At 42.0% G+C, this 16,955-nt stretch overlaps 1 protein-coding gene across 3 annotated transcripts in view; it reads left to right on the top strand.

Annotated features, from left to right (window-relative positions):
- The first annotated feature begins 12,429 nt into the window (after positions 1–12,429).
- Positions 12,430–16,955, top strand: part of LOC116447765 (cadherin-6) — a 103,852-nt gene continuing 99,326 nt past the window's right edge. The window contains exon 1 of one of the 3 annotated variants that reach the window (XM_032117292.1): positions 12,430–12,797. The gene's annotated coding sequence lies outside the window, so the exon portion shown is untranslated. Of the gene's footprint in view, positions 12,798–13,065; positions 13,091–13,142; positions 13,166–16,955 lie in introns of those variants that run through there. The other 2 variants (XM_032117311.1, XM_032117321.1) reach the window with 2 other exon arrangements.

Here is a 16,955-nt window from a genome sequence, read left to right as displayed (position 1 = left end):
AGAAGTAAGAGTTTACCACCCAAATGCCACTGAAAAGTACAAGCAGTTTGGCATCCAAATCTAAATGTTGTCTAAATCTGACTAGGCTAAATGTTTACGTGCAGTTACATGCTCTTTTAATTGAAGAGAAACTGGAAGAGTCATAGATGAGCCTGAATCACAAATTAAATACCACAGGGCTAATTAGCTCCATCTAGAGCTTTTGTTTTACTGTAAACAAACATCTTTTAGCCTGCTCTATTTTAAGATGAAGACTGTACAGTGAGAAGTGGCTGTTCCTAAGATACTCATACCCCTGGGAGCAGTACTGCAAAATATACTCTGTATTCTTCAACTCTGACACAGAGGGATTGCCAGAGAGCTCAAACAGAGTGGCTGGGGCAGCACAGTTACCCGCTCTGCCTCTCACTTCATGCTGCAGCCTTACCCTCCCTGATGAGCCACAGCAATTGTTTATCTGACTGCCCTGTAAACCAGATCACTCAAATGCTTGGGGTTAAAACTAACCCTGAGAAGTCACAGGAAAATAACTTCAGTGACCTAGCTCACTGGTTCAGCTCTCATTGAGCTGCGTCAGCAGAGCTGGGGGAGTTGGGACGGTGAACTGCAATGCAGTCTTCAGCATTTCCCAAGCATCCTTCCCAAATATAACACGTAATTACACCCTCCTCAGCCTCTGCAGCCCTAGAAGCTGGACGTTTCTTACTAAAAATCCCAAAAATAACAAGGCCATGCTTTGGCAATATAGTACATTTGGCTTCAGAGTTCTTCACAGATCGTGGATGTAATGTATTAATTCACTTTGCCAGTGGTGACAGGTGAATTTTTACCAGTTGGCTGTATCAGCAGTTGTCTGTTGCCCTATAGCCAGCATGAAGCCACTGTACCAACACATCATCATTCATTACTGCGAATCTATGCTCTGTTCAACGACCAAAGAAAAAGCAACTGTGAGCCTGTTCTTGATCCAGGCCAGATGCCTGTTTTGCAGCAACGCAGTCCACAGATCCACTGCTTGGGAGTGCGGAATTACAGGCTAGGCAGGGCTGGTGTGAAACCTGTGCCTTACACCTGGCTTGCCCCAGCTCTGTGCCAGCAGGATGGGCCCACGCGAGGAAGCCCAGCAGCTCTCACCCAGTACCACGTCAGCTCGGCCGCAGGAGCTCTCAGTACTGCTGTGGCAATAGATACGGTGTCGTGCAAGCTTGGGAAATTGTTTTCATCCAGCTCTAAGAGAGTTTTCCTTTAAAAATTTGCCCGCTGTGTAAGAGAGTGAAAGCAGTGATGGATTGCTTTCTACCTGGCAGCTGACACAGTCGGCAAAGGCCAACTGGAAAGGCCTTCTCGAGGAGGGAGAGCTGATGTGCCATTCCAAAAGCTGTACTGGAAGGGGAACTTTTCCATAAAAGGTAATGCTGCAACTCGGAGATTTTGCAGGGAGATGTTGCAATGTGTCTAGGGCAGCTTCTGCAACAGTCAGTTCCCAGTTCCAAATCAATCCTGGTAACAAGCACAGCTTAGGTTCAGATAACCGGTGCAGAAATAGCAGGACAAACCCCCACCTCACCCTTTGGTCATCTTGTGACACAAATACACTTGGTGAGATTACTTTGCACTTTCAGAAGCAATATTCACCTCCTTAACAGGTGTGGAGCCTTTGTACATCCTTTGTACAGCCTTTGTCACATTGCATGTCAAGATTTTGGATCCCTGAATAGAGCTCACCTGTCTTTTCACTATAATATTTCTGATCTTTTTTTTTTTCCTGTTGATTATGCCCCTATTCCTTTGCAGATTCCAGAGAGGAGAAATGTCTAGCCAGGTTTTCTCTTGCAAACTACCCAAGAAAAGAAATTGAAGTATCTTGTAAATTCCAAACCAAGCCAGCATAAGCTAGTGAGTGCAAAGGACGGAAAGAACCATAATGTTCTGGAGATAAAATGCAAGGGTAAGAAAGGATTCTCTGTGTGTTCTTGCCTCCTTATGTGCATTAGAGATTCATTGCAGCCTTTAATTGCTGGTGCGGGTAGATAAAACAGAAGGGTTGAAGAAGAGAGCCAAGGAAAAAAATAATGGAAACCTGACCAGTGACAGGAGCTGATTACTGTTGGCAGACTGTATAGGTTTCAAATTCATGCTGTGACTTAGGAAATAAGTCCTGGCTGGGATGCATTTTTCTGGAATATCCCTAAGGAATATCTATCAGTGATTCATCTAAGCAGCCACTGGATATCATTACCACTCTACCAAAAATGAGGATAAAATAACAATCTGGAAGAAATGAAAGAAACAAGTGCCCCAGATTTTCTCTCCAGCTGTAGCAAAGAGATCACAAGGGTGGGTAAAGAAAGGAGGGGGGAAGGAGGAAAGGGCTGAACTTTTCATCTGCATGTCCTTAGTTTGCCTTTAAGCTGTGCACATCTAGTTTACTCTTGTCAGAAGCTACCACCACTGTACTTTGTAGCTCTCAAAGAAAGAGATAATTGCCTTTTTTACCAGTCACATGCTTACTAATACAGAACTTTATTTCTTTTTCCCCAGCCCTACACAGTAGGACCTCCATCATTCAAAATAGCATAAGCTTCACTAGAGATGTTAATGCACCATCCAGAGCAAATACAATGCACAGGCTTTGACAGGTTCACATTTTGAAGTCCCTTTTGAACTCACAGTTTTTCTCTTTTTTGTCAGATGTACAGTGGCCAATTATAAATTATGGCTCTTTCCTAAGGCCCCATCCCAACAGCTCCTATGGGTTATGTTCCTACTGGGTGTGCGTTACATTAGGCTGATTTTATGTCTCTAAATCGTTCTTCGGCATTTTCCCTGATGTGGTGTTTACCTAATACATAACTAATCATATGGGAGAAAATAAAAGGGGAAATTAATGCTAGTAAGAAAGAGCCTTATAAACTCTTCTTTCTTTTTCCTTTTTTTTTTTTTTCATCAAGGACATGCCAAGAAACCTATTTTTATCCAGAGCATCAGATACTCAGCTGGACCTCTAACAACAGTTCACTAATTTACATCAGATTCCCCATAGGGTCTATTTGATTTGCAAGTTTAAGTAGAAGATTGTTACTGAAATCACTGTTCTTATATATAAATATATAGTTGATCCAAAGAGAATGTAAATATCTATCACGAACCAAATTCACCCTAGATTCTCTGAAACTTGCAGGAATTAACTGCAAGAATTACACTTCAGAGCTTTTAAAACAAGAGATAATTGCCTCTTTTTTCTGTCATGGGTTTACTAATACAGAACTTTAGTTTTTCCCAATCCTCCACAGTGGGACTTCCATAAGTCAAAGTAATGTAAACTGTGTGAGAGATGCTAATGTTAAGCACTACAAAAATATTCAGATAGGCTATACAGTATTTCAAGTGTGAAACAAAGCCTGTGGGTTCAGGAAATATTTCCTCATCCAGTTCAAGGAGAACACGTAAACAGGATTTTTTAACTCTTCAGAGTCTGCAGCGGAGCTTTACTGTAGTGCTAATCCCCATAGTACCTCGAGCCCTGGTTCAACATAGATGTAAGGTGAACACTCCAGATTTGGGTGGACTACTCAGGTGCCCAAAGTTTAGTCTGTTTCTATTAACTTGCAGAGCTACAACCTAGGTCAATAAACTAGGATTTCCAACAGGAATCCCAAAGCAGCTTCTGTCTTCCCCTGCATTACCATGGGTCCTTGCTAGTATACTTATTTTCATTCAACTACGACATGGTCTTTTCCTACAGAACTCCACCTACTTCACTCTAATTCCTGCTAAAATTTTTTCTACCCTAATAGAAAGCCAGCTGAACAAACGAGGATCTATATTAGAAATATGGATCTATATTAGATCTATATTTCTATCTAAATAGAAAGAGGATCTAGTAGAGGATGTTTAGCTTTTTCCTTTTCAGTATACTACCTATTAACGGGATCTAGGTGTATCCCACAGTGTTGCAGTTCCTGAAATAGCTACAGGAAAAAGAGACAGTGAAATGCAGAAGGCAGTGTGTTAATTCTCTTGTGAATTACTATCACAGTTTGCTACTAATTGAGAAAGTAAATAAAAAAAGTCCTGACAATATGTTCTTTCCTAGTGGGGACTATTCTCATTAAATGCAAAATAAAAGGTTGCCGCTTCTCTTTCTGACTGGAAATCCTTAACAGAGGAGAGAATGACCCAAAATTATATTAATACCAGGCTGAGTAGCCAGCTGCATTATGCAGTTTCAATATTTCCTTTGCCTTTCATAGCAATTATTAGGGAGCTGCCTCATCCTTAGGGACATTACGTCTAATGTCACACACAGGGTAGTTGTGCAACTCCATTTGAAGGGAATATAAAAAATTCTGCCAAGAGTTTGGCTCCTGGTTTCTACAAGTTCCTTGAAAGTGCCAGGGCTTGAGGATGCAGGCTGCAGGATGAGTGAGAAACCAAGTAAGCAGTCCTGGAGGATTAGGATGAGGGGTTACAAGTTACCAGCATGGAAGCAGATGAGGTGGAAATCTTAAAAACGTTGCAGCCTTCTAAGAAAAGTATATGAATTTACAGACACTGCATGGGCATTTGTACATTTTCAGCTGCTATCACACCTTCATTTGAAATTTAGAGATCTGCTTAAATTCAAAATACCCCTGCCTTCTTAAGATGCAGACTGAGATTAGTGTCACTGTCCTACAGTAACAAAAGTTTTACAGCCACAAGAGATAGGGACAAGAAAGTTATGAAAATGTTCTGGTCACTGGACTTCATAAACTGGAATCACAAAGTTCACTTGGTGGCTTCAAAGAAAGGCATAAAGAGCTTCAATTTCCACTGTTTAGATGAAGGCTTTTGTGATGAAGCAGATAAGAGGAATTCCAAAAAGAAGGAAGTGGGAAAAAAAGACCTGTTGTAGAGAAGAATAAAGTAGCCCGTGTGAAACGTCATCAAAAACTTTGCTAGGCCCCTGCCTTCAGCCAAACATCAGGAGCAGCAAATTATGTTCTTAGATAAAGGAAGCAGAATACAAAGAACTCACAAAGATGTGGTGCAAAGGGTGTTTGTTTCTTCTGGGATGACAATATCAGTTGTCAAGTAGAAAGGCAGCAGCAGATTCACTGATTAGCTCAAGTAAATGCTAATAAGAAACTCTAGGTCACTTCAAATTCTGTATATAGCTAGAGAACGATCTTTCACAAGTGTCCTGGGGATTTTTCATCATTTTTATTACTATGTTGCTACACAATTTCTGCTGAAAAGGGAATGTATCTCTTAATGTGTAATATGACACTACATTTTTTCCAGTGACACAGTCATTTGAAAAGTTTCCCCCAACCACCACCCTCCTGCACACACAGAGAGGTGCAGTGGTTCACAATACTCTCAGATTTACCACTGTAACAGGTGACTCAAACGGTCCAAGTTACAAAACTAACTTTGTCAAGGGTAATTTGTGACCATATTGATTTCTGTGACCAGGTTACAGCACATACCATTGATGGTTTGATGACAAAACTGGAGAGGGGTGAGCAGGGGCAGAGGCAGGAATGACGAGCCCATAGGTAGAGGGAGAAATAACTTAAACTGCTTTTTTAAGAAAAATGCCATATGCATGTGCAGCCTTAGTGTAAGGGAGGTTTGTGCGTGTGTGCGTGGCTGGGCGTGTGTGCGTTGCAGAATTCAGCACTGGTGTAACCCCACAGGTTACCGCAGCCACGCAAGGAACTTACTTGGGATGATATGAATCAAAAAGTGGAGGAGAGGGGGGAAAGCAAAGCACCACTTTTTAGAAAACTACTCGAAAATTATCTACTATTAATTGTGTAAATAACCTAGCCTAACAGTGTATGTGTCAACATTGGTATCAGGAAAGATGAAGATTTGGAATAAGTCCTAAGCCTGAAAAGGAGGAACTGATCAGCCTGGGGGGAGTGACCTGTGGTTCTCAGCAATACTTATCTGAGAACTGAAAAAGATATGTCTGCATATCTTTCTTTAAAACCTTTGGTAGGAACCAGCCATGACAGGCACTCTGAATAAGGGGATAAAAGAGTGGTGTGAGCTAGAGCAGAGTAGGAGCCAGGTATGGATTTTATCCCCAGATTTAACTGAACCACTGCATGAAACTTAACTCACTTCATCTATTCATTTACCTTTTCAGCATTTGCCTTTCATCTCTATTTAGGTGACAAATCCTTTGGGCCAGGAAATCTGCAAACGGATGTGTGCATGTGTGCACTACTGAAAAATACACTGTGATTTTGATGTATTAATTATTTGCATGACTTTTTTAGTGCTTTTTCTCCCATTGCACTAGATATGTGCAAGCTGAGGTAGAAAAGAGAGTTATTTCTCCACAGGTTATTAAAATACAAAGTATGTTCATGTCAGACTCACAAGCAAGTTATTACTGCACAGTGAGTAGCCTACATCATCTGAGGCATAGTACCTGTTCACAGAGGCACTCTTAGTCATGAACAAATGGAAGATAATTCTTTTAACCCAGTCCACACTGAAAAGGGATTGAGAAAATCAAATTACATGGTGTTCTCTACCATCTGCGAGTACATACAGACAGTCACTGTGGCTCAGGCAGTGACAAGGAACTCGTTAAACCATGGTAACTTACACAGAAAGTCTGAGCCCTTAGAGAAGAGAGAATCAATGGATGCAAACAGACAGGGGACTGGTAGGAACATTAGCTTCACACAAATAAGGAATAGGTTTCGTGGCCAAAGTGGGGCTTTGTGACAACAAATGCAATCATGTAGAAGAGTTCTGCAGGTTACACAATAAATTAAAAGGATTTTTTAACAGAAAATTAAGTACTTCTTGAAAAATGTGTATATGTATCTTGCAAAATATTCCCAAAGCATCCAAAGCTTTGACAGATATGGAAAAATGCATTGCCTTCTAATTTTGCTACAATAACATTGCATGTGGAAAGGGGTAGTAGCTCCAGAATCTGACTAGTGCCCTGACTAACAACTCCTACAACAGCAGCATCAGATTATCACTGATAACCTTTCTTATTGGTTCCAGGGAAGTTATCAAGATTCTGACTGCAGCTGGATGACAGAGTGAAATTTGATCGTGAACTGATTTTGTTGTATAATGATTATTCAGCTAGAGGGATAGAATGTGATTTTTCATTTGCTGCAGTCCCATGCATGCAGATGTGTGCTGGCTCCTCATTTATCCTAATGATGTAAGCTTTAGTTTTTAAAGACCATACTGGTTGAAGTGTAGTTGATCTTCATGGTGTGTTGCATGGAAGCAGTCTCTGTCCTTTCAGGCCTTTTCTAGGGCAAGTTGAAGTGCTGGTTGCTTGCAGGAATGCTGATTAGTGCAATTATAACTTCAGGTACCTGTTGAGGCAATGAAACTCCCAAGGCATTAGCTGCTATTTACCCATCTTATTTGTTACGCTGACATTTTTATGCTTCTGTCAGGAATGATCAATCCAACATATTGGGAATGCAAAAGGTGAAGGATGCTGTTATATTATTTTTAACAGCAGAGTTTCTTGGTAGTTTGCCATGAGTGAGGGGTGAAGCCTGAAATACAAAGGTTTGGTTCAGCTGAACATATTTAAACTATCTGTGTGTGAAACTTACCTGCCATCCTTCAGCTTGTTACTTTCACAAAACAATTCTGTAATTACTGACTCCAAAAGCAACATAACAACAGCTGTTCTTGCGATATTTTAATACCACTGGAATTAGGAGAGCTAAGAAATTCAGGAGTATATGACAGTTTTGAAAATATCTATTTCAGTATGAGTTCAATCCAAAGTGAGATTGTTTTTGCTATCCCTAGGCAAAAAAGGCATGGACTAAACACTGAAGGAAAAACTGGTGAGGGACCATGATGGTCAGGATTATTCACCTCAGATCTAAAGCTATTTCTTAAAGAAAATCTGTGTTTCTTTGAAACAGTTTACATGTACCCAGAGAAGCAGAGGAATAGATAGCATGGTAGTTGACTGGAAAATCAAATTTACAGAATAGTTTTGAAAATAAATTTTCATCTTCAACCTAGACAAGAAGACCGAAGTTCCAGTTTGCTCAGAGGAACTGCACGATTAATGAATAATTACAACTATTTCAAGATAAACCAAAAATGTTATTACTATTTTCTAATTACCATCATTCCCTGGCTTTCACCACTGAAATGGGGAAAGACAGACATTCAAGAAACCATGAAACCTCAGGAATTTGCAGTACCAGGTTCCCTACTTGGGAATCAGCTGAGAGGTTCAGGCAGCAAGCTAAGAAAAAACAGGAAAGTTTCATTATCTTTCCACAAAATCAGCAAGCTCTGATTCACATTTTGTTTTCTTTGTTAATGTAACATTATCTCGCAGTGGGAATCTTTTTCATCCGAAACTATCTACGGGATAGGCAGAAATGGAGTAGTTCCTCATGTGGCTTATGAAGGAACCAATCAAACCATCTGCTGCTTTTCTTCATCACTTCTAGAAGGGGCTAAAACATGTAACAAACTCCAATTAGAACAAGGTATTCAGGTTCATTAGAATAATCTCCTTCTACAATTTTGGAGGCCTCACTGGAAGAAGAACATTGACAAAGAACAAAACTATTCAGAGACTGAGAACAAATATGCTACGCAGGGCTGCATGCAATCACTGGGATCCATTGGGCAAACGATCACTCTTCCAGTGGCCAAGCAGACCAGGAGGAACTGACAGAAGATGGGAAACTGGTTTGTGCTACGTTTCTTAGCTATTTGCATCAAACTAGGACTAGGAAAACACCAGGGCTGTTTCAGTGCTATGAGAAGCACATCTTGCTTGAGGAATGCTAAAATGTAACGTTATGTCAGTCCTTACAATCACCTGGCTAATCCTTGATCACTGCACATAGATTTACAGGACTGGGCTTAAAGACTTGAAAGATGTGGCATTCAATCTTGAGAAAGCAAGGCTCCCTGCCCCTAGGAAAAAAAAAACAGAAAAGAGTGAAGAGAAATTCTCTTAGACTGAGGTTTCCCCTTTATAAATTCAGAGTAAGGTCCCTCTTCATTTTTTTGAAGAGGCTTGGCAAACTGAAGTGTGGAGTTACGAAGTGAGACATTCAGATTGTTTCATAGATACTGCAGCTTGTAGTGAACCATAAGTGGCTGTTTAGTCTTTAAACCCCACATAGACATCTTCTACTGTATTTCACCTAAATAGCTTAGAGAACATCATCATATATTCCTAGCTCACACTGTATTTCATTTTTGTGCTGGTGACTGAGATTCACGGGCATTTTGGTCACAGTCTGCAGGGTTTGGATATTCCACAGAGACTGCAGAGGCAGAAGTTGCCACTTGGGATCTTCATTCTGGCTAATTCATTGTCAGTTCATGGGCAGGAATGCTTGCTTAAGAGAAGAGCCACAGACAAGATAGGTGTCAGATGGTATGTTTTACCTGGAGTACCCATTCTGATTTCTAAATATGAGATTGGTTCAAGAGCTGCAAAAAATGTTTGTCCCCTTTTCAGTCTTGGAGTCTTAGATTTGCAAACATTGAGTTGTTCTTTGAACCTTCTTATATTCTCCACCTCATGGCAGGGAAGTTGTTTTCAGCCAAAGCTGATCTTGATCAATTTTCACAATCCTAGCTGAGCCTCACTCAGCTAATGTATCAGGTATACAAGACTCCTCATTGGTTAATGATGTGATCTAATCTGGTAATTCTATTATCATTATAGCTGTCAATAGAAGAGGGCTGAGGAAGAAAGGCACCATCCTGACAATATCTCTCAAAAATGAAAGAAGTTTTCTTCACACAGCTATGGACTTCAATTTGTGAACCACAAATTCATATAATTGATTAGAAGATAAATATCTTACACACATGTTATGGAGAACACAACAGTTCCTGCACTAACATTTCCTTTTTAACAAAAACACAGAAGTCCTCCTTCGATATTAATCTGAATAATAACTCTGGCTGAAAAAATAAAATAAAATAAAATAAAATAAAATAAAATAAATAACTAAAGCAGCCTTATTAAAGCTAACCAGAATATGACACATCTAGGAATGAATAATGCCCAAGGAGACCTCAGGGTTAGAGTGGGCAGTGAATCGACAATGCAATATGGCAGGGAATAAGAAAGCCTGCAAATGTGGTCTGTCATAAAGAGAGATAGACTGTGTCCACAAAGCTCCCATGGGAATGCTCTGCAAATACTCACTGAGTTCCTGACCTGTCATTGCTGAAAAAAAAAAGAAAATAATGAGGAAACTAGGGGAAGTTCAAAGAAGAGCAACCAGAATGATCTGCGGGCTGGAAAAACTCAGCTGTGGAAAGACTAAAATGGCCAGATAATGGCAGTGGTACATATCTAAGTGGGTTTTCCAGGTGATTTGCTTAAGTAGAGTTCACAAATATATGCAAAGCAGAATCCAGCTTCTTTACACTGCTTTGCCTTTTGTAGGTATCATACAGAGTCCTTAAAAGAAGAATTCTGCCAACACAGTGACTGTGCGGAATAGCTTGAAGGCTTTCTTAAGGAGCCTGTTGTCCACAAAAATCTGATTTGTTACCTGGTGTACAACAAGACAATAATTACACACTCAAGAGAGACATTGATTCTTTATTTCACAGTTGTACAAGCCTGGGTGCTTGGTGGTATTCCACAAATCAAGCACACCAACAATCAAATTTTTACTATTTATACATTACAGCAAACAAATGAATTCGTGTTCATTGGCTACAAGTTACATAGTTCTCTATTAATTAGTATCCTATCTTCTGTTGGTTAATGATTCTCTTGCTTCTCATGCCAATTAATCTGCATGCTCAATTTTTCTTTTCTTTTGAGTTGTTGGATTTCTTGGGTCGGTGGTCCGTGAGTCGGCACTCATGATCTCTCCCTGCCAGAATTACCTTTTACCCAGTTGGAGCTGATTTCAGCACAATTGCTGAGTTAGCTTTATTAGTTTATTCCTTACCTTGTCTCCCAGTTGTCCTTGTGGCCTACAAATTCTGCATTCTTTGTGTCCACTATCAATGGACATCCTTTTTCCCAAGCTCTGGTAACCTTCCCCTAGGTCGGAGATCACTGTAGCACGTCAGGCCCTAAACCTTAACAAGGCAATTCTACCAACAAGTAATTTGTTTTTCTAACACCTGGACATCACTTAGAGAGTGCTTGTTAGATGTGTTTCATGGATTAAATCTCCCTTCTTGTTGATTAGTCTTGAGAGCACACAAAGATCAAACTTTAAAGAACAACCTTCCTTAAGAAAATTTTACATTGTCCACATTTTACAAGCCCAGCACCAGTTTCAGCTATGCTGTGGACATGGTCCTGCAGCACTGTAGAAATTACAGCACAAGCAGCAAGATTGTTACCTGAATTCCTGGCGCTCAGGGTATTTAAATCATACTAAAGCCTTGAAATAGTTCAGAAACAGGACACAAAGATGGCTTAGAGCCAGCACAGACCCATCCTTAAGACATACAGCATGCAAAAATTGTGAAATTGTGGGTAGGAGCAAGGGAATAAAAAAGGAATAGAAGAAGAAAGAAAAACAAGATGACTTTAGATTTACTAGCAGTGAAAAAAATCATAAAGGTCAAACATAAGACTGTGGAGATGTGAGAGGCAAACGGCAGAAAGCTTCACTTCTTGCAACATTTGCCATGAATCTTAAGGGGACACTGTGCAGCTGGAGTGGACTCTTGTCAGGTAAGTAATAAACTGGCAGGCAATTTCCATCTTGTGATTTAATATTTAGGTTAAGAAAACCTAAAGCCTTATTTCAGGCTGTATTTAGGGGCTTGTGGGGGGGAGAGGTTGTACAAAATGCATGCGTGCAGAGAGGCTCCACGAGTCCCACAGCAAAAGCTGAGATTTCAGACCGTTCTGCATTAACATTACGGAGAACCTCCTCAGTGGGGAGCCTTCTGGGAAGAGAGGGACCAAGCAAAGGCAGGCACCTGGAAAATCCCCCTCCGCTGCTTTCCATTCACATAGAAACCACCACATGCGATCACCTCCACGAAGTGCCATCTCCATTAAAAATTCACCGAAATATCTTGATTCATCAAGTCCAGGAACTTCCTGGGAAGTGTGGGAAAAGACCAGCAGGGCATCTCAGGTGTCGAGAGAAGGACTTAAGACCAGCTCGGAGGATGAGAAGCCGCACAGCACAAACACACAATTCAAACAGAGGAGCATGCTTCTGCCTCCTCTTTATCCCCCCTCCCCCGATTTTATTCCGCTTTAGCTATCGCTACCAAACGATTGGGAAGAAGCTGGCTCCTCTCCACCTCAAGCACGGAGCTGCTCTCTCGGGGGGAAGGGGGGCTCCCTGGCACAGCCCTCCCCCTCTGCCCTCCCACCGCATTCAGTTGCAAATCCCTGCCCGCCCGGAGGAATCGGCTCCGCGCCCGCTCCGCGCCCCCCCGGCCCCAGTGCGGCAGCTCCGGCGGCCCCGGCAGCCGCAGCGCCGGCGCCAAGGGTGCGGGTGCGCGTATGCGCGGGTGTGTGTGCGCGCCTGCCAGGGAGCCAAGCGGAGAGGGAGGAGGAGTTTGGCTTTTTTTTTTTTCCCCCCCTCCCCCTCCTCCTTTTTTTTTTTTTTTTTTTTATTAATCAGGAGCAGTGAATGGAAACCAATCAGATAGAGAGCCCCCTCGGCTCGGGCTGCCTGCATGCCGGAGTTAAAAAGTGCTGCTGGCCGAGCGGGAGCCCTAGTGCGAGGCGGGGAGGCTGAGCGGCGGGAGAAGGGGCCGGGGAGCTGCGCTGCCGCGCCGCCGACCCGGGCGAGGCTCGGCCGCGTCGTCCCTGCGTGCCGGTAAGGAGATGCGGCTCTGCACCTCTGGAGGGGCAAGTTGTAGCTCTCATCAGCCAGCTGCCTTCTGCCTTTTTTTTTTTTTTTTCTCTCTTATTCTTTTTGCCGTGTTTATTGGGAATGCTAATTAAGGGGGGCGGGGGGGCGGACGGACGGGGGGGACAGCACTTATTTTGCAAAGTTGGCAGCTGTCTTGCGGAGGGCTCTGCCCCCGCCGCCGCGCCGGGGTGACCCCCCCCGGGGCTCCGCGCCCTGCCCGATGCTCAGGGACGTGTGGGACCACGTTTGCTGGCGCTGTAAGTCAGGCGAAGGGATGCGGCGTTTTCCTGGGATTGTCATAGCCAGCAAGACACTTCGGGCGAGGAGAGGTGGTGAGAGCGGGCGAAGGGTCGTGTGTGCTTGGAAGAGAATAACAGTAATAATAAGAAATAACAACAACAAAATGATGAATAACTAGAAAATAATAATTTTAAAAGTCTGTCTCGGTTTCTTGATACTGCCTAGCTGCTGTGAAATGAATACAGGGCAAAACCCTTCGGATCATGAGCGAAATCCGAGGCAAAGTGCAGAACTGAATGTAGAGCACAGTTGAAATGAGGCGCTCCCTCAGTGAAAAGAAGGGGGCAGAGCGGGCAGATCTGGGGACGTTACAGGAATTGACAAATGTGAAGTCTTTTATTTGATAAAAGAACGGGCTGGGGAGTGCTGGAGGAGGTGGAAATAAGAGGGTAGGCGTACAGGCATTTTTACAGGAAAGAAGTTGGATAATTGCAGAAAGCAAGCACTGAATTTGGTGGTGTAGTAAATGTTTTAAGGAGCTGGTAACATACTTTCTGTGTCAGCTAGGTTGAACTATTTATGTATTCATATGTATATAACACCTACTTAGATGCACACGCGAGGAAGACAGTTTGCATACTACATCTCTGTATTCTTATGCAAAAGGTTGAGTCAAGAGGTAAGCAATAGCAGTAGAGGTCAGTGGCTGTGGAAAGGAGTCCTGTCACTGCTGCAATAAAATCCATATTTTACGGAGAGTTAAATGCAGTACTTTTTAAGTGCAAGTGGATGGTCACCTAAGTAACTCCTGATGACATTCAAGGTTCGAGAAGTTTAACGACCGAAATTACTCCCAGCACGATGGCACAGCTACTACTTTTATACAAATCAAGAAGATAGGGCACCTTTTTCCTTTTACTTGTGTGTGGTGTGGGATTTTAAAGTTCTGTTAGCACTGCATGAGAGATTGAGTAGTACAAGTTACTTACGGAGTGTAAGGTCAGTCCTTTCTCCAAATTTACTCTTCTTCTAGAACAGCTGGAATAGAGTATGGTTGTTGTCTGTTCAGGAATCTGTGAGGATGGAATGTACATCCTACGTGTGTACCTCATGAGCTACACGCATGAACATTTGTGCAAGGAGAACATTACAATCAAGAGCAAGGTTATTTCCATTCCCTTTTGTCACAGGACTGTGTGTAGTAGCATTCTGGAAATGACATAATTCCAAGGGAATAAAATTGCTTGATCGTGGAGACCTCTTTGGTTTTAATCAAAATAGGCATAGCTCTCCCAGTCAAGATAAAGGCTTATCTCATGTATTTGCTGGGCTGAAATGTCTGTTATGCAGACAGTTCTGTGCAAAAGTACTTGCATGTTACTTAAAACATTCCATAAAATTGATTAACATCTGTTCCTGAGCAATATAATGCTATGGGTAATGGTGCATCCGTATTCAGTTCTTTTTTTCTAATTCCTGTTTAAAGGCAATAAGTTTGCATGTCACAGGAGAGTCGGGTAGGGCTCGGAGGCTTGTGATCACGATTAAGTAGATTCCTTTATCATGGATATATACAGTTTTAAAGGCCTGGCAGCAATGACACAATTGGATAGCTCCTTTAAAGAGCCCAAACATGCTAATAAAGACTGCAAGGCTGAATCTCTTTTTCCTCTTCTCTCAGATGTTATCTGACACAGCACCAGTAAATATATAATCTCATATGCTTCTGGCTTTCAGCTGCACCATAATCTTTCTGGACATATTTCTAGTGGTTTGCAGTTGACTTTTGAGCTGGGGGAGGGAAGACGAAAGCAGCCAGTCTTTTCAGAATAACGTAATCAGAGCAGCAATACTTTTTTTTCCCTTTTTTATTTCCCAGAGAAAATGGCATTGATTCAGTCCTGTTGTAGCTCTCTGCGATTATCCTTTGCAGCCATTTAAGTAACCGGGGTCCCCGTAGGGACTTATTAGTCCCTCTAGGTATTTTAGTTTTCACACCAGTTCACAGCTCTTGCATATCTCCATGCCAGCACTCTAAAGATTACATTTATAGACATGGTCATCATTTTCTAACCAAGTTGTTCAGCTAGAAATGTGCATCTTTACTTCTGACTCTTCTCTCCCTCCCTCCCTCCCTCCCTCCCTCCCTCTGTCCCTTCTTTCCTTGCACAGCTCTTCCATGCACACAGTAACCTGCCGCTCAAGGCAGCCTTCCTTTTCATAAAGTTTGCATTTTGCCATCTGCTGTTTCAATAATATTTAGTTGAGAGACTTCCTTCAAAGCAAAACATACACGTTAAAAAATGTGGGGTTTTTTTTCCCCTGCTTTCTGCAGAAGATCTCAAAAGTAATGTGAACTTGATAGAAGTTATGAATATGCCTGTACTCTCACCAGCTGAGATCTTTCACTAAATGAGCAACCCTCTTCTCAAGGGCACACTGGGTTTCTCTGGGCAGGAGCCTTCCTCCAGACCACTGTCCCCTCAAGTGTGCTACATCGTCTTTTCTTTGACTGAAGAAGTTTTCAGCATGCTGATATGCTGCTTATTAATAGAATCCTGCAGTATTTTGGGGTTTGGAAGGAACCACCGTTGGGTTTTCTGGTGGATGCCCGTGTGCTATGTGGTGGTCAAGCAACATTTATCTGTTGTTAAATGAAATGGTGGTCCCTGTCTCATGCTTAACTGAATTTTTCAGTGTGTCACCTGCCCTTTGCTGACTACTTCTAAATTATGTTACCTTTCTAGTGCAGTCTTGCACTAGATGGCTCAAGATGTGCAGGAAATTACTTATGGATCTCCTTGGAAATGGTGGCTAATTACTAAAATGAAAGGTAGCTGAAATCTATAAAAAAGAGTGGGTAGAATGCACTGGAAACAGCAGGCCCCACTGTGATGGTGCCTCATCTTACATAATGGTTGCAATTCCTCTAGTGGCTCTGCTGCAATTATACCAGAATGAAGTAGAATTGGTTTTCAGTATCTTTTGATTATCATAAGTGTGCGGGAAGGGCTTTGCCTTGGAAGCTGGGTGTTAGGGAGACTTCTTCATTAACCCTTTGAAGACTTAGATAGCTGCAGTAACTGTTCCTATGTCTTCAAAAGCTTTGCGTCATTTGGAGTTTACTTATTTTTTCCTTTTTCTTTTTCCTGTATAATTTCTTGGGTTCATAGCTCTTAGAAACAGGGCTGATAAACTCAGTTGTGGTTATCCTGACTGCCATGGTGGGGCCAAATTCAGGATCTTTTCAGCATAAATCTTTAAAGTGAGTGCCCCATCCTGGGCACGAAGCAAAGAGTTCTGCAGCACACAGAGCGAATCTCTTCTGCTGACTCTGTGCAGGATTCAGTTTGCAGTATAAACACGATTCTCCAGTTTAAATGTGTTCTGCTTGAGATAAAAATCCAGTAGCAGCTGGTTTGCTCATGCTGCATGCTTAGTCATGGCAGACCTTTCCAAGGGGTCTGAAAAAACTATGCTGAGTGAGGAGAAAGGTATGGCATCTTGCATTGTTTCGTTTGGAATGGGGAGAGATGAGATGTAGACTGAACATTTAGTATTAAATCCAGCTGTTAGTTGTTTTTATTGTGTAACAAAAGGTACAGGGCAGATTATTAGTCCCTGTTTTAAAAAACACCCTTGGAGAATGCATAATTAATGCAAAACATCAGCAGAAAAAGTCATCCTCTCTGAGTTATGCTGTGAGTGATGCCGCAGTGGAATTAGGTGGGGAAAGGCTGTATAAAAGCATTTTTAAAGTTTGAATGTGAGTACTTCACATCCAGTTGGGCTTTCTATGCTGTAAATCTCAGCCTAAGAGTTGCTTTTTGGTTCTTCCCCAATGACTGGTTGTTATTGGCATCCATCCAGGCTCAGGTTCCT

Source organism: Corvus moneduloides, chromosome 1 (assembly GCF_009650955.1).
Source record: "Corvus moneduloides isolate bCorMon1 chromosome 1, bCorMon1.pri, whole genome shotgun sequence".
NCBI classification, from domain to species: Eukaryota; Metazoa; Chordata; class Aves; order Passeriformes; family Corvidae; genus Corvus; species Corvus moneduloides.
Note: the sequence above shows the minus strand (reverse complement) of the source record. Positions and strands in the feature narration are given on the sequence as shown.